Source organism: Myxine glutinosa, chromosome 5 (assembly GCF_964187855.1).
Source record: "Myxine glutinosa chromosome 5, kmMyxGlut1.1, whole genome shotgun sequence".
Lineage (NCBI taxonomy): Eukaryota > Metazoa > Chordata > Myxini > Myxiniformes > Myxinidae > Myxine > Myxine glutinosa.
Window position 1 is genome coordinate 153,819,892 of NC_136265.1, and position 18,035 is coordinate 153,837,926.

General features: G+C 50.6%; 2 protein-coding genes across 2 annotated transcripts in view; one reads left to right on the forward strand and one right to left on the reverse strand.

Annotated features, from left to right (window-relative positions):
- The window catches only part of LOC137416859 (phosphofurin acidic cluster sorting protein 2), a 984,123-nt gene that overhangs the window by 150,756 nt on the left and 815,332 nt on the right, over positions 1-18,035 (reverse strand). The gene's annotated exons all lie outside the window — the stretch shown is intronic.
- Positions 5,946-18,035, forward strand: part of EXD2 (exonuclease 3'-5' domain containing 2) — a 115,549-nt gene continuing 103,459 nt past the window's right edge. Inside the window, 2 exon segments of the mRNA XM_078778897.1 lie at positions 5,946-5,978; positions 6,089-6,140. The gene's annotated coding sequence lies outside the window, so the exon portion shown is untranslated.

The following is an 18,035-nucleotide window of genomic DNA, read 5'->3' on the forward strand; positions in this document are numbered from 1 at the left end:
CTGGGGTGCAGGGATGCCTCCGGTTGCACCCGGGATGGGTGCAGGACCGGGGGGCAGCGTGCCGGCGGGCCTGGGCGGTGCCGGGGGTCCGCCCGCAGGGGGGCAGCCCCGACGCGGGGGCCGAGACACCGGCGGTGGGTGGTCCACGTCGAGGTGGGCCGGCTTGAGGCGATCCACCGAGACACGGTCGGGAGTGCCGCCGATGTCCAAGGTGAAATGTTTCACCCCGGTCTCCAGCACGCGGAAAGGCCCGTCGTACAGGGGCCGCAGTGGTGTCCGGTCGGCGTCGTGCCGGACGAAGATGTACTCCGCGGTGCGAAGCTCCGGGGCGACGTGCATAGGCGGGTGCCCGTGGTGCGCCGTCGGCACCGGGGCGAACCTCCGGGCGGTCTCCTGCAGCGCGGAGCGCTCCTGCGCCGCGGACCATGGTGCCGTGGGGTCGGGGAGGAACTCGCCCGGCACCCGCAGCGGCTGTCCGAAGACCAACTCCGCCGCGGATGCGCGCAGGTCGTCCTTGGGCGCCGTCCGGAGGCCCAGCAGGACCCAGGAGAGCCTGTCGACCCAGCCGCCGTCGCGGAGGGTGGCCCGGAGCATGGCCTTCAACGAGCGGTGGAACCGCTCGCACAGGCCGTTGGCCTGAGGGTGGTAGGCCGTGGTTTGGTGCAGCTGGACCCCGAGCCCCCGCGCGACCGCCCCCCAGAGCTCCGAGGTGAACTGGGGGCCGCGGTCGGACGATATGTCCGAGGGGGCGCCGAACCGGGCGACCCAGGTGGCGATGAACGCCTGCGCAATGTCCGCCGCCGTCGTCGCCGCCAAAGGCACGGCCTCCGGCCACCGGGTGGTGCGGTCCACCATGGTGAGGACGTGGGTGAAGCCCTGCGAGGGGGGCAGAGGTCCCACCAGGTCCACGTGCACATGGTCGAACCTATGTGCCGGCACCGTAAACGGGGCCAATGGGGCCTGGGTGTGCCGGTGCACCTTCGCGCGCTGGCACGCGAGGCACGTCCTGGTCCAGCCGCGGATGGCCTCCCGGAGGCCATGCCAGACAAACTTGTCGGTGACCAACCTCTGGGAGGCCTTCGTGCCCGGGTGGGACAGGCCGTGGATGGCGTCAAAAACCTGGCGCTGCCAGCCCGCGGGCACGATGGGGCGAGGCCGCCCGAGGGAGACGTCGCACAAGAGGGCCGCGCCGTCGAGCGGCACCTCGGTGATGCGGAGGCCCATGACGGCGGTCCGCAAGGCCTGGACGCCGGGGTCGGCGGCCTGGTCCGCCGCCATCCGGGCATAGTCGATGCCAAGGTGGACTGCGTGGGCGACGGACCGGGAAAGGCAATCCGCCACCGGGTTGTCCTTCCCCGTGACGTGCCGGATGTCCGTCGTGTACTCGGACACGGCCGAGAGGTGACGCTGCTGCCGTGCCGACCACGGCTCGGCGACCTTGCCCATCGCGAAAACCAGTGGCTTGTGGTCGACGAAGGCCGTGAACGCACGGCCCTCGAGCAGATGGCGGAGGTGCCTGACTGCCAGGTGAAGCCCGAGCAACTCGCGGTCGAAGGTACTATCGCGGCGTTCGGTCGGGCGAAGCTGCCGGCTGAAGAACACCAACGGTTGCCAGGCACCACGCACCCATTGCTCGTGCAACGCGCCCACCGCGTAGTCCGAGGCGTCGGTCATGAGGGCTATCGGTGCATCGGGTGCCGGGTGCGTGAGCATGGTGGCGTTAGCCAAGGTGAGCTTCGCGCCCGCGAACGCCGCGTCCATCTGCTCGGTCCAGGTAACGTCACCTTTGCCCGGCTTGCCCTGGAGGGCCTCGTGCAAGGGGCGCAGGAGCTGGGCGATGCGGGGCAGGAACCGATGGTAAAAGTTTACCATGCCCAGGAACTCCTGGAGCCCCTTGATCGTGCGGGGGCGCGGAAACCCCTTCACCACCTCCAACTTGGCCGGTAGGGGGACGGCCCCGTGCCTGGTGACGCAGTGCCCCAAAAAGTCGATGTCGGCGACGCTGAACCGGCACTTGGCGGGGTTCACGATGAGGCCATGCTGGCCCAGACGTTCGAAGAGCGTGCGGAGATGGTGTAGGTGCTGTTCGCAGGAACGCGCTGGCGACGAAGATGTCGTCCAGGTACACGTAGACGAAATCCAAGTCGCGCAAGACGCTGTCCATTAGGCGCTGGAACGCCTGAGCCGCATTCTTCAAACCGAAGGGCATCCGAAGTAATTCGAAAAGGCCGAACGGCGTGATGACCGCCATCTTCGGGATGTCCTCCGGCCTGACGGGGACCTGATGGTAGCCGCGTATGAGGTCCACCTTCGAAAAGAAGGACATGCCCGCCAACCGGGCGGAGAAGTCCTGGATGTGGGGGATGGGGTAGCGGTCGGGGGTGGTGGCGTCGTTGAGGCACCGGTAGTCCCCGCATGGTCGCCATCCCCCGCCGGGCTTTGGCACGATGTGAGGCGGCGATGCCCAAGCACTCTCGGAGCGCCGCACGATGCCGAGCCGCTTCAGCGTTGTGAACTCCGCTTTAGCTACGGCGAGCTTCGTCGGCTCGAGGTGGCGTGCCCGGGTGTAGACCGTTGGCCCGACGGTGGGGATGTGGTGTTCCACCCCGTGCTTGACGGCCCCCGCCGAGAAGGTGGGCCGCGTGAGGGCCGGGAAACCTGCGAGAAGGCGGGTGAATTCGTTCGCTGCCGGAAGTGTACAGATGAACCTGGCCGGAACCGAACCGCTCAGCAAGCCGCTCGGCGAGCCGCTCGATGAGCCGCTCCGGGAGCTGCTCAACGAGGCAGGCAGCGCGCAAGCGAGCGAGCTGAACATCTCAGCCTGGACAAGCCTTCTGTGCTTGACGTCCACCAGTAAACCATTGGCACACAGGAAGTCCGCGCCGAGCAGTGCCATGGTCGTGACGAACGACCATCGGAAAACCTGCCCTCCGAACCGCAGAGAAAGGCAGCGTTTTCCGTACGTGCGAATGGACGTACCGTTTGCGACAAGCAGCGCGGGGCCCCGGCCCGCGGACTGCTTGTCGGACGTACCGGCGGGAACGACACTCACCTGCGCTCCCGTGTCGCACAGGTAACGGCGCCCAGATAAGGTGTCCGTGATGAACAACAGGCTGCCAGTATGGCCGACGCTCATGGCAGGAAGCGAGCGCCGGCCTGGTCATTTCCCGACCTGCCAAAAGTACAAGGCGGGCGACAGGACCTGGCCTTGTGGCCGAACCTGGCATGGAAATGGCACCAGGTCTGGCCCGGTGGTGGTCGCTGCACCGGTTGCGACGACGGTGGTGGGCGGGGCGTGGCGGCGGCCACGCACGGATCCGCCAAATCTACGCCGCGCTCGGAAGGAACCGAACGCCATGCCACGCGGTGATTCGCCAAACCTACGCCGTATTCGGGAGGATCCGAACGCCATGCCACGCGGCGATCCGCCAAACCTACGCCGTGCTCGGAAGGATCCGAACCACCCGCACCGTGCGCGGCGCTGGGACCCACGACGGCCGTGCTATATGCCGGCCGCGCATCGTGGGCTGCGAAGTACTTGTCCGCCTCCCTGGCCAGGGCCCGCGGTTCCGTAATGGTCGACCCGGCCAACGCGAGCCGCACCTGTACAGGCAGCGCGCGGAGGAAGAGAGCACGGAACAGGAAATCCGCGCGGCCGTCGCCGAGCAGGGCTAGCATGTAATCCATGCGGGCGGACGGGCGTGTGTCGCCGAGGGCGGGAAGGTCCAAAAGACGGTCGGCGCGGTCGGCCTCTGGGAGGCCAAATGTATCGAGGAGCAGCTGCTTGAGCGCCGCGTACTTGCCCTCATCCGGCGGGTGCCGGAGGAAGGACACGACGCGCGCGGTCGTGCCGGAGCCAAGGGCAGCGACCACGTAGACGTACCTCGTGTCGTCCGCCGTGACGCCCCGGAGCTGGAATTGGGCCTCAGCTTGAAGAAACCAGGTGTCGGCCTGCGCTTCCCAGAACTCCGGCAGCTTGATCGCATTGATGGCCATTGCACGTTCGGGGGTTCAACTACGGTTGAACCAGTCGGAGGTCACCAATGTGGTGCGGGAGCACACACGTTGAACAAAGGTAGGCCACAACGCTTTGGTTATCATCGAGCTCTTTATGCATTGCTCACTCATCCGCACTGGAGCGCTCCGGACTGCACGCCCGGTGTATATCCCGCGGCCACGCCTACCCCTCGGGCGTGGCCGCCGCCCACTTGGTGCGTGGAATGATGCCCTCACGCCAGTGAGCTTTCGTGTCCGCCACACCACAATATTTTTTTTACGGATTTTCATCACGACATCTTAGTCCAAAACGGGGGCTTATGGATTGGGTCTCGTCCGTCTGTCCGTCCGTGCGTGTGTCCGCAACTATATCTCCGAGATGTATGGGCCGATTTTGTTCATACTTGACAAAAAGACAATACATGATGGTATACATATGCATAATATCATTTTGTTTTGCGATGCGATCAAATATGGCCGACTGGCGGCCATTTCAGTTGTAACTAGAATGGCACTAGGCAGAGAACATACCTTCGCCATGTGAACAGTTTACGTTTTGTTTCCCATTGATAGGCCGGATCTGGATTCAGACCTGAACCAAAATCGAATCGGCTTGTTCTTGTCATCAAACCGACTCGTCCACCAAGTTTATTCATAACTTGTCCACAACTTTGTTAAATATCATGTTATACAGTTATACTGTATATCGCTTTTCACTTGATCTCTCAATGGTGAAGAATCACTTAAAAATCAAATAATTCTCGTATCCGAATCCATAAATCAGATTTTCACCAAAATCGAATCGATTAGTCCTTGTCACACACACAACTTCTCTACCGAGTTTCGTCCGAATCCGTCCACAACTTTTTGAGATATCTTGTTATGTATCGTGTTTGGCCCGATCTCCCAATGGTGAAGAATCACTTAAAAAATTATATTAACCGGATCCGGATCTTCACCAAAATTGAATCGATTCTTCCTTGTCAGACACCCAACCTGTCCACCAAGTATCGTCCAAATCCGTCCATAATGTTTTGAGATATCCTGCTATATGTTGGTTTTAGCCCTATCTCCCAAAGGTGAAGAATCACTTGTAAATTAAATAATTCTCATATCCGAATCCATATTCAGATCTTCACCAAAATCGAGTCTATTAGTCCTTCTGACATACGCTACCTCTCTACCAAATTTTGTCCGAATCCGTTCACAACTTTTTGAGATATTTTGTTCACAAACGTACAGACAGACAGGGGTGAAAACATAACCTCCATGTACCTTTGGTGGCGGAGGTAACAAGTTTGAGTTTCAGAGAGTTTCGTCAATTTTCAGACTTTTGCCCTTTAATAAAGGCCTCTCCATAAAGGCTTTATGGACTGAAAATATCACATTGGTAGGGGACATGTAATGCAAAGCAATTCTTCCTCTTCTTCAATCTGTCATGACCTCTGTCGACACTGCTTCATCGACTCCTTTACGAGCGTCCAAAATAAAATGAGCATTTACATCGTCAATGTAATAACGGGACGCAACACTTTCCTCTTATCTTGTGTTCCTTTTCTCAATGTTGGCATTTCAAATGTCCTCCCTTCCCAATATCACCTGATAAATAGAATTCGCCTTATCTGTCAATAGAACAAGACGGCGGATGTGGGTAAATTTTACTTTACTCCTGTAAGTAATCTCTGTACCTGCGTCTTTGGGCGGTGTTCGGGATGCACACCTCACCCTGGTGATTTCCTCCATGCCATGTTAAGCATTGTTTTGCTCAATAAACGTTATATTTTGTAAATCATTCGAGGCGGTGTATTGTTGCGTCCGCCGTATGCAATGTTTCTGTGTTACACGTGTATAATTTATTTTTAAAAGAGTTTACCGAAAAACGACGTTATTTTGTTTAATAAGTATTAAAAGTACCCTCTGAAGTTATTACCTTTGATGGGAAGTGAGTATCCAACGCTGTGATAACCGTGCACACCTGGCCGGTAAATGCTAGAAGGATTTCCGTTTGACGATTTGGTGCATGGAAGTCGTGTTTGTTATTTTAACGAATTAATTTGGTTTTTAACGACATAATGTGATGAACATCTTGCAGATAAGTACAACACAAGGTTCACTGCGGCTTCCTGCAGGGATTCCTCAATCATGTGAGATGCTTGGGTTTTGTATCATTTTGTTAAAAATATAAATATTGTTTTTAATTTTACCGGTGTGCATTGTGTGTTATGTAATGGTGTGTTGTGTTATGGTGTGTTATGTAATGGTGTGTTATGTAATGGTGTGTTGTGTTATGGTGTGTTATGTAATGGTGTGTTGTGTTATGGTGTGTTGTGTTATGGTGTGTTATGTAATGGTGTGTTGTGTAATGGTGTGTTGTGTAATGGTGTGTTGTGTAATGGTGTGTTGTGTAATGGTGTGTTGTGTAATGGTGTGTTGTGTAATGGTGTGTTGTGTAATGGTGTGTTGTGTTATGGTGTGTTGTGTAATGGTGTGTTGTGTAATGGTGTGTTGTGTAATGGTGTGTTGTGTAATGGTGTGTTGTGTAATGGTGTGTTGTGTTATGGTGTGTTGTGTTATGGTGTGTTATGTAATGGTGTGTTGTGTAATGGTGTGTTGTGTAATGGTGTGTTGTGTAATGGTGTGTTGTGTAATGGTGTGTTGTGTAATGGTGTGTTGTGTAATGGTGTGTTGTGTAATGGTGTGTTGTGTTATGGTGTGTTGTGTAATGGTGTGTTGTGTAATGGTGTGTTGTGTAATGGTGTGTTGTGTAATGGTGTGTTGTGTAATGGTGTGTTGTGTTATGGTGTGTTGTGTAATGGTGTGTTGTGTTATGGTGTGTTGTGTAATGGTGTGTTGTGTAATGGTGTGTTGTGTTATGGTGTGTTGTGTTATGGTGTGTTGTGTTATGGTGTGTTGTGTTATGGTGTGTTGTGTTATGGTGTGTTGTGTAATGGTGTGTTGTGTAATGGTGTGTTGTGTTATGGTGTGTTGTGTAATGGTGTGTTGTGTAATGGTGTGTTGTGTAATGGTGTGTTGTGTAATGGTGTGTTGTGTTATGGTGTGTTGTGTTATGGTGTGTTGTGTTATGGTGTGTTGTGTTATGGTGTGTTGTGTTATGGTGTGTTGTGTAATGGTGTGTTGTGTAATGGTGTGTTGTGTAATGGTGTGTTGTGTAATGGTGTGTTGTGTTATGGTGTGTGGTGTTATGGTGTGTGTGGTGTTATGGTGTGTGTGGTGTTATGGTGTGTGTGGTGTTATGGTGTGTGTGGTGTTATGGTGTGTGTGGTGTTATGGTGTGTGTGGTGTTATGGTGTGTGTGGTGTTATGGTGTGTGTGGTGTTATGGTGTGTGTGGTGTTATGGTGTGTGTGGTGTTATGGTGTGTGTGGTGTGTGTGGTTATGGTGTGTGTGGTGTGTGTGGTTATGGTGTGTGTGGTGTTATGGTGTGTATGGTGTGTATATGGTGTGTATATGGTGTGTGTATGATGTGTGTATGGTGTGTGTTGTGTATGGTGTGTGTTGTGTATGGTGTGTGTTGTGTATGGTGCGTGTTGTGTATGGTGCGTGTTGTGTATGGTGCGTGTTGTGTATGGTGCGTGTTGTGTATGGTGCGTGTTGTGTATGGTGCGTGTTGTGTATGGTGTATGGTGTGTGTTGTGTGTTGTGTATGGTGTGTGTTGTGTATGGTGTGTGTTGTGTATGGTGTGTGTTGTGTATGGTGTGTGTTGTGTATGTTGTGTGTGGTGTGTGTGTGGTGTATGGTGTGTGGTGTGTGTTGTGTGTGGTGTGTGTGTGGTGTATGGTGTGTGGTGTGTGTGTTGTATGGTATGTTGTGGTATGTTGTGTGTTGCGGCGCGTTGTGTTGTGGTGTTGCCGCTTCTCTCAATAATGGTGCGATTGAGCTGAAGATTATCGGCGTAAAGAGTAACGCTGCTGCTTATCCATTGTAAACTGCTTTGTTCCTTCATTTCGTTCCCGTTTCTGGTCATGAAAACGTTTCGTTTCTCGAGCTTCATATAAATCATAAATGAAATGGTTTTATTGGTGTTGATTTGTTTGTTCTATCTAATAAATATATATACGATTAGTAGGGAGGGACCTGTGGAAATTCCACTTAATCTCACCCCATCCACCTCTTCCCTAATCCTCTCCCATCCTCTCTCTCCTCTCCAGCCAGCCTCACTCTTTTCCCCTCACTCTCTCCCTCCTCACCCTCTTTCTCCTCATTATCTTCTCCTCACTCTCTGCCTCCTCACTCTCTGCCCCTCGCTCTCTGCTCCTCGCTCTCTTCCTTCTCGCTCTCTTCCTCCTCGCTCTCTCCCTCCTCGCTCTCTCCCTCCTCGCTCTCTTCCTCCTCGCTCTCTTCCTCCTCGCTCTCTTCCTCCTCGCTCTCTTCCTCCTCGCTCTCTTCCTCCTCGCTCTTCCTCCTCGCTCTCTTCCTCCTCGCTCTCTGCCCCCCTGCTCTCTTCCACCTCACTCTCTTCCACCTCGCTCTTCCCCTCGTTCTCTGCTCCTCACTCTCTGCCCCTCACTCTCTGCCCCTCACTCTCTTCCACTTCACTCTCTTCCTCCTCAGTCTCTGCTTCTTCACTCTCTTCCACCTCAGTCTCTTCCTCGCTCTCTTCCGCCTCTCGCTCTCTTCCGCCTCTCGCTCTCTTCCGCCTCTCGCTCTCTTCCGCCTCTCGCTCTCTTCCGCCTCTCGCTCTCCTCCGCTTCTCGCTCTCTTCCGCCTCTCGCTCTCTTCCGCCTCTCGCTCTCTTCCGCCTCTCGCTCTCTTCCCCCTCTCTCTCTCTTCCGCCTCTCTCTCTCTCTCTTCCGCCTCTCTCTCTCTCTCTCTTCTGCCTCTCTCTCTCTCTTCCGCCGCTCTCTCTCTTCCGCCTCTCTCTCTCTTCCGCCTCTCTCTCTCTTCCGCCTCTCTCTCTCTTCCACCTCTCTCTCTCTCTTCCACCTCTCTCTCTCTCTTCCACCTCTCTCTCTCTCTTCCACCTCTCTCTCTCTCTTCCACCCCTCTCTCTCTCTTCCACCTCTCTCTCTCTCTTCCACCTCTCTCTCTCTCTCTCTTCCACCTCTCTCTCTCTCTTCCACCTCTCTCTCTCTCTCTCTTCCACCTCTCTCTCTCTCTCTTCCACCTCTCTCTCTCTCTTCCACCTCTCTCTCTCTCTTCCACCTCTCTCTCTCTCTCTCTCTTCCACCTCTCTCTCTCTCTTCCGCCTCTCTCTCTTCCGCCTCTCTCTCTCTCTTCCGCCTCTCTCTCTCTGTTCCGCCTATCTCTCTCTCTCTTCCCCCTCTTCCGCCTCTCTCTCTCTTCCACCCCTCTCTCTCTCTTCCACCTCTCTCTCTCTCTTCCACCTCTCTCTCTCTCTTCCACCTCTCTCTCTCTCTTCCGCCTCTCTCTCTCTCTTCCGCCTCTCTCTCTCTTCCGCCTCTCTCTCTCTCTTCCGCCTCTCTCTCTCTCTTCCGCCTCTCTCTCTCTCTTCCGCCTCTCTCTCTCTCTTCCGCCTCTCTCTCTCTCTTCCGCCTCTCTCTCTCTCTTCCGCCTCTCTCTCTCTCTTCCGCCTCTCTCTCTCTCTTCCGCCTCTCTCTCTCTCTTCCGCCTCGCTCTCTTCCGCCTCGCTCTCTTCCGCCTCGCTCTCTTCCGCCTCGCTCTCTTCCGCCTCGCTCTCTTCCGCCTCGCTCTCTTCCGCCTCGCTCTCTTCCGCCTCGCTCTCTTCCGCCTCGCTCTCTTCCGCCTCGCTCTCTTCCGCCTCGCTCTCTTCCGCCTCGCTCTCTTCCGCCTCTCTCTCTCTCTTCCGCCTCTCTCTCTCTCTCGCCTCTCTCTCTCTCTCTCTCTCGCCTCTCTCTCTCTCTCTTCCGCCTCTCTCTCTCTTCCGCCTCTCTCTCTCTTCCGCCTCTCTCTCTCTTCCGCCTCTCTCTCTCTTCCGCCTCTCTCTCTCTCTTCCGCCTCTCTCTCTCTCTTCCGCCTCTCTCTCTCTCTTCCGCCTCTCTTCCGCCTCTCTCTCTCTTCCGCCTCTCTCTCTCTCTTCCGCCTCTCTCTCTCTCTTCCGCCTCTCTCTCTTTCTCTCTCTCTCTTCTGCCTCTCTCTCTCTCTTCCGCCTCTCTCTCTCTCTCTCTTTCTCTCTCTTCCGCCTCTCTCTCTCTCTCTCTCTTCCGCCTCTCTCTCTCTCTCTCTCTTCCGCCTCTCTCTCTCTTCCGCCTCTCTCTCTTTCTCTCTCTCTCTTCCGCCTCTGTCTCTCTTTCTCTCTCTCTCTTCCGCCTCTCTCTCTCTCTCTCTCTCTCTCTCTTCCGCCTCTCTCTCTCTCTCTCTCTCTCTCTTCCGCCTCTCTCTCTCTCTCTCTCTCTCTCTCTCTCTCTTCCGCCTCTCTCTCTCTCTCTCTCTCTCTCTCTCTTCCGCCTCTCTCTCTCTCTCTTCCGCCTCTCTCTCTCTCTCTCTCTTCCGCCTCTCTCTCTCTCTTCCCCCACTCTCTTCCGCCCCGCTCTCTTCTTCCATTGCCAATAATTATTATCGATTAATTAAGAACTTATTTATTTCCTTTCTCATTTGGGCAGAAGGTGTTGGTGTTGGTGTTGGCTTCGTGGCTAGGGTGCCAGCTTAGGATCCTAGGATCCTGGGTTCGAATCCCGGTCGATCGCTGAATTAACGCCAGGGGGGGTTGACTCAGCCTGTCATCCTTCCGAGGTCGGCTAATTGAGTACCAGTTCACTGGTAATTCCCTGCTTGTCGTAAAAGGCGACAAAAAGGGTTGGCGGCAGGAAGGGCATCCGGCCGTAAAACATTGCTTCAAAAAGGGGACCAAAAACAACAACAACCACGGTCCCCGAAAAAGGCCAACCCCTGCCTTGCAGGGAAAAATGGCCTCCAAAGGTGTTTTTTTTTTTTTTTTTTTGGGCAATATCTCGGGCACATTTTGAGCTTGGAAGATTTTTTTTTTTTTGCATACAAGATCGACGCTTGTGAAAGAGCTAACATTAATCACACAAAAAATCAACCGACACATAACGCACAAAATAAGGGGAGCGGAACACAAGATGGGGAGAGAGGGGGAAGGACACAAACACAACATTTGAGAGCAAGGACATCGAGAGAAATGTGGGAGGGGGATGGCTTGGGGGGAGGTGGGAGAGGTATAAAACATATCAACTCTGCAAGGACTTCCAGGAAATAAGTTGGAATTTCAACAAAAGTGTATCTGGGGTGAATTAGCGGGGTTAGAAAAGATCAAGGTTTTGGATGGGGGAAGATAAGAGATGGTGGTGAACAGCTGTTTTAAAGACCTGGAGGGACGAGTGGTATTGAAGGGAGTGGGGGCGCTGTTTTAAAGACCTGGAGGGACGAGTGGGATTGAAGGGAGTGGGGGGGTTTGTTCCAGAGGTGGGAGAAAAGGGGAATGAAAGAGTGAAGGTGAGCAGAGAGCCTAGATTTTAGCAATTTAACCATAAGAGGGTTGCTGGCAGATCTTGTGCGACCTGTAGGAATATAATGGGGACAGAGCACAGAGAGAGCTGGGGGAGCAAGGCCGGAGAGGAGTCAGTAGAAGACAGAAAGACCACCGACCTGCCTGTGGTGAGTGAGTGAAAGGCCCTCGGAGTTAGCTTAATCGCAGGAGAGTCAAATGATTCTGAAAGCTTTGGTTTCAACAGCGTGAAGCCGAGCTAGGTGTGAGGCAGGAGCACCGGCCCAGAGGGGGGAACAGTATTCCATTGAGCTGCGGATGAAAGCCTTGTATATGGTGAGGAGCTCAGGTGTGCCAAGGAAGGACTTCGCACGACGGAGGATGCCCAGTCGGCGACTGGCTTTGGAGGCCAGCTTGGAAATTTGGTTATCCCAAGAAAGATCATGGCACATTGTGAGACCCAAAATCTTGAGCGACAGAACTTCTTGGAGAGGATTGTTCAGAAAGTAGATGGGAGCGTTTTCCAGTCGGTCTTTTCGGAGAGACATAGTAAGAGTGTGGGATTTGTCAGGATTGAAAGACATGTTCAACTTGTTTGACTAGCCTGTGATTTTGTCCAGGTCTGCAGAGAGTGAGGAGGCTGCAGACTGCCGATCTGAGGGATGAGGGATGGAGTGGCAGATAGTGGTCATCAGCAAAGAGATAGAGGATTTTCCAGAGAATCAGAGAGATCATTGATGAAGACCAGAAATAGCACAGGGCCCAGAACACTACCTTGGGGAACTCCAGCCAGAACAGGAAGGGGAGATGAGAGAAATCCATTCAGGGCCACACGTTGCCTACGACCAGAGAGGATGTCCGCAAGCCATGAGTGGAGATTTCCATGGATACCATAGGAGAGTTTGGTGAGCAGAGCTGGGTGCCAGACAGTATCGAAGGCACGTGATATGTCAAGGGAGACAGCTCTGATTTCCTGTTTGGCATTGAGGACCTCCATCCATTGTTGAGACAGCAGAAGCAGCATGTCCAGAGTAGAATGGCCTGGTCTGAATCCAAATTAATGATCAGAGATCAAGCCATTGGAGAAGAGGAAGGATTTGATATCTGAAGCAATGATGGATTCCATGACTTTGCTGATAATTGGGAGCAGGCTGATTGGTATGTAGTTGCAAGGATCTGTTTTTGCACCTTTTTTGTGTAAAGCGGTAATGTTTGCTGATTTCCAAGATGCTGGCAGATGACCTTGAGCAAAAGAGAGGGTGAAACGAACAGAGAGAGGGTGAAACGAACAGAGAGAGGGTGAGATAGAGTGGGCTGATGCCATCTGGTCCAGTTGCAAAATCAGAGTCAAGGTTTGACAAAAACTTCTTGTCAGGAGAGAAGGACACAGGGTCCAGGAGCAGTTGGGTTCGACTGGAAAGGTGGGAACAGAGAGAGATGGGTTTGGGACACAAGATTTTGAGGCAAACACAGAGTTGAGGCATTCGGCTTTGTCACGTGCGGTGTCAACTGTGTTGCCATTTGAGGTAAGGGAGGGGATGGAGGGGGAACAAACACCAGAAACGGATTTGACCAGACGCCACCAGGATTTGGAGGAAGGAGACAGGTTTGAGAGTTCAATCGTGAGTGTGGAGAGATAGTGCTTCCTGGCACTCCTGAGGGTAGACACACACTTGTTCCAAGCTTGGTGGAAGGAACTGAGATTGCCTTCAGTTAGATTTGCCTTCCAAGAGGCAAAGGCAAGTTGTTTCAGGGCAACTGCCTCACCACAAGATTCAGTGTACCTTGGACGGGAGGAAGGGTAAGACAACTGAAGACGAGATGGGATTAATCTGTGCAGGAGAGAGAGAGTAGTTTGCTTTGGAAGAATTCCCAGGAAGAATTGATGTCAGAGGCAGTGGAGATGGGAGACCAGTCCAGATGATTTATGGCTGCTTGCAGACCGTGCCAGTCAGCCTGAGTGAAATGCCAGACTCGTCGGCGCTGAGGAGGCTCTCTGAGAATGGCCAGAGAGATGTCCACTTTAGCAAGCACATGATCAGAAGAACCGATTGGAGCAGAAGAAGAGCAGCAGACTTTTGCAGGGAAGTTTGTCATAACCAAGTCGAGAAGAGAAGATACTCCATTGACTGAGATCCGGGTCGGGAAATTGTCAGATTGTGTCAGTCCCAATGAGTCGCAGAAGTCCTTTGCTGAGGTGCCATGGCTGGTGAGAGAGGAACCCACACCCAGCCAGCTGGCATGATGACAGTTGAAGTCGCCACATATGAGGAAGAGAGAGTTTGGATGAGTTGATAGAAGTTGGTCCATGTTGTCAGACAGCGAAATGTAAATGGAGTCATCACTGTTTGGAGTATGGTACAGAACACATATGAACAAAAGGTGGGAGCGGAGAGGAAGCCGTAGCCAGAGGTACTCCTGGGGGTGAGGGGGAGAGAGGGCAGTGCAGGGAGAGTGAGGAAGAGAGTTTTTGATAAAGATAGCAACCCCACCACCATGACGAGGCTCAGGTCTATCATACCGGAGGAGGTAGTAACCATGAAGAGACATTATTGAATCGGAGACATCTTGAAGGAGGAAAGTTTCTGTTAAGCACATCAAGTCTGGATTGTCAGAAGCAACCTGAATGGAGAGATCAATCAGGTTTGAGCGAAGGCCCCGGATGTTTGAGGTCCATACCGTTAATGAGGAGAGAGGAGGAGCATCGGGTGCAGGACAGGGGAGTGGAGGGGTAGGGTCAGATGAAGGATGAGAGGGGGATGTAGGGAGAGCAGTTGATAGTGTGTCAGAGATTACATAAGAGTTACAAGAGAGGGAATGATGAGGAGGACGAAAGATTTGATGGTGATGGGATGAGGCACAGTGAGGTGTTGTTTGAGGGGGGGGGGGGGGCAGAGGAAAGTAGAAGGTTGGGGGAGGTGGAGGTATGAGATAGAAGGGAGATGAAGTGGGGAGGAGGCAGCTTTGAGTAGGAGGTGGAAGGGGGGAGTATTGTGGAGGGGTTGGGGGGGGAGTTTTGAATGGGAGGGGCAAGGGGGGAGTTTTGGAGGGGATGGGCCAAGGGGGGAGATTTGGAGTGGAGGGGCAATGGGGGAGATTTGGAGGGGAGGGGCAAGGGGGGGAGATTTCGAGGGGAGGGGCAAGGGGGGAGTTTAGAAAGTGGATGACTAATGAAAGAAGAACATTTATAACAATTTGGGTTTATTGTGATTTTCAAGTTGGCGATCCGTTTAAGAACGATGGAGGAGGGGTGGAATGAATGTGAATTTGGAACATGTAGTGATTTAGAATTATAAGAGATTGAATATTTTTTTGAAAGGGAATGAGTTGGAGAGGAAATTGAAAAAAGCCTTTTAAATAGGAAGAAAAACAGTGTGTTCTAATCTACCACTGAATAAAACACTGCAGGGGAGAGTTTAAACATATTTAAACAGAACCGTGAAGAACAATCTTATATTCACAAAAATACCAACGGAGAGGGAGCCGAGAGGGACAACCACGAGTCATGAAAAGGTGGAAGGCAAGGAGATAATGGGGGCGGGGCGAGACAGCGCAAGTGGGCAGAATCACACGATGGGCCAACTTCACACGTGGAGAATGGGAAATAAATGTTGTTTTTTTTGTTGTTTTTTTGGGGGGGGGGGGGGGGGGGGGAGAGGGTTAAAACGTTAGACAGAGTAGATGTACGGGGAAGTTTGGGGGAGAAAGGGAAATCTAAAAACCTAGCAAAAACAGCGAAGGAAGAAACAAACTTCGACGGGGGACAGGGGAAGCCCGAGGCAAGGCCGCAACACGCGAGGCAAACAGAAACGATTAATTTATGAAAGCTTAACACCGAGAAACTTCCAAGGGACACACTATAGGTTCACACATCGAAAGATAAATACAGTTTCGACAAAATACAATTGTGAACAATGACTTAACTTTGAAAACGTGGAGAACGTGTGCAGCTTCGAAAATCCCTGCTGTCGTCCGAACACCTGCCTTGGGCATCTAATTATTAGCGATTAATTAAGTACTTATTCATTTCCTTTCTCTTTTGGCCATGATCTCAGGCACCTTTTGAGTTAGGAAGATGATATTTGTACATGCCAATGACAGTGATTTGGCTGTAAAATATATTGTACACCGCACCTTTCCTATGCCATCCCCAGGCGCTGCATAACGTCATTGCCGGGCACCGAAGGGGGCTCGGCAGTGACGCACGCTGAAAGGGAGGACTCAGTTTTCACTCTGGTTGTTTGTTTTCTTGCTTTCTTGTTTTTGTACACCGCTCCTTTCCTATGCCATCTCCAGGCATTGCAAATCGTCATTGCCGGGCACCAAAGGGGGCTCGGCAGTGACGCACGCTGAAAGAGAGTACTCAGTTTTCACTCTGGTTGTTTGTTGTACACTGCACCTTTCCTATGCCATCTCCAGGCATTGCAAATCGTCATTTCTGGGCACCGAAGGGGGCTCGGCAGTGACGCACGCTGAAAGAGAGTACTCAGTTTTCACTCTGGTTGTTTGTTTGTTTGTTTGTTTTCTTGTTTGTTTGTCCGGACGATATCTCAGCCATCCTTTGAGCTAGGACGCTGAAATTTCGGCACAATAGTGAGCAAGTCCTTTCTCAAAAACGGTATTTTTTGTATTTTGATGAATCAATAAATTGAGGAGTTATTTAATTATTAGCGATTAATTAAGGACTTATTTAATTAATCAAATTTCCTTTCTCTTCTGACCATTAACTCAGGCACCTTTTGAGTTAGGAAGCTGATATTTGGGCATGCCAATGACCAGGTGATTTGGCTGCAAAGGATATTTTTGATTTATTAATTAATCAATTAATCGATTAATTATTTAATTATTCGATGAATGACGATTATTTTTTTATTTTTTAAGTTACAGATTCTGATGAAATTGTGGTGGTTTATGTGTTCTGTGACCGAATTGTTTAATAATTTAATTTTTTAATGATTATTATTTATTTATTTTCATTATTAATCATTTATTTATTTTCTTTCTCATTTGGCCAATATCTCAGGCACCTTTTGAGCTGGGAAGCTAATATTTGGACATGAGTGACCAAGTGATGTGGCTATCAAGGATATTTTTGATTTATTGATTAATCATTTCATCTATTAATTATTTTTTGATTAATCGATTAATTATTTATTGAGTAATCAATTAATTATTTAATTTTTTATAAATGACTTATTTAATTAAATTTCTAAAAGATACATCTTCGGATGAAGCACGAGTGGTTTAGTTATGCGATTAGCCAATTGATTAAGAAAATATTTTGTGATAATCTTTTATTGATTTTAATTATACAATTAATCAATCAATTAGTGTACACCTCTCCCTCCCAATGCAGCCTCAATGAGCTGCACTGCGGTATTGCCGGGTGCCAGAGGCGCCCCGGAAATGCCGCGCTGCAGCATATTTAATTATTTGGCATGGGGCGGTGTACTTTGAATGTATTTGTACTTGTTGTACACTGCACCTTTCCTATGCCATCTCCAGGCATTGCAAATCGTCATTGCTGGGCACCGAAGGGGGCTCGGCAGTGACGCACGCTGAAAGAGAGTACTCAGTTTTCACTCTGGTTGTTGTACACCACTCCTTCCCTATGCCATCTCCAGGCATTGCAAATCGTCATTGCTGGGCACCGAAGGGGGCTCGGCAGTGACGCACGCTGAAAGAGAGTACTCAGTTTTCACTCTGGTTGTTTGTTTTCTTGTTTTCTTGTTGTACACCGCACCTTTCCTATGCCATCTCCAGGCATTGCAAATCGTCATTGCTGGACACCGAAGGGGGCTCGGCAGTGACGCACGCTGAAAAAGAGTACTCAGTTTTCAATCTGGTTGTTTGTTTGTTTCTTTGTTTTCTTGTTTGTTTGTCCGGACGATATCTCAGCCATCCTTTGAGCTAGGAAGCTGAAATTTCGGCACAATAGTGAGCAAGTCCTTTCTCAAAAACGCTATTTTTTGTATTTTGATGAATCAATAAATTGAGGAGTTATTTAATTATTAGCGATTAATTAAGTACTTATTTAATTAATCAAATTTCCTTTCTCTTCTGACCATTAACTCAGGCACCTTTTGAGTTAGGAAGCTGATATTTGGGCATGCCAATGACCAGGTGATTTGGCTGCAAAGGATATTTTTGATTTATTAATTAATCAATTAATCGATTAATTATTTAATTATTCGATGAATGACGATTTTTTTTTTTTTTTTGTAAGTTACAGATTCTGATGAAATTGTGGTGGTTTATGTGTTCTGTGACCGAATTGATTAATAATTTCATTTTTTAATGATTATTATTTATTTATTTTCATTATTAATCATTTATTTATTTTCTTTCTCATTTGGCCAATATCTCAGGCACCTTTTGAGCTGGGAAGCTAATATTTGGACATGAGTGACCAAGTGATGTGACTATCAAGGATATTTTTGATTTATTGATTAATCATTTCATCTATTAATTATTTTTTGATTAATCGATAAATTTTTTATTGAGTAATCAATTAATTATTTAATTTTTTATAAATGACTTATTTAATTAAATTTCTAAAAGATACATCTTCGGATGAAGCACTAGTGGTTTAGTTATGCGATTAGCCAATTGATTATGAAAATATTTTGTGATAATCTTTTATTGATTTTA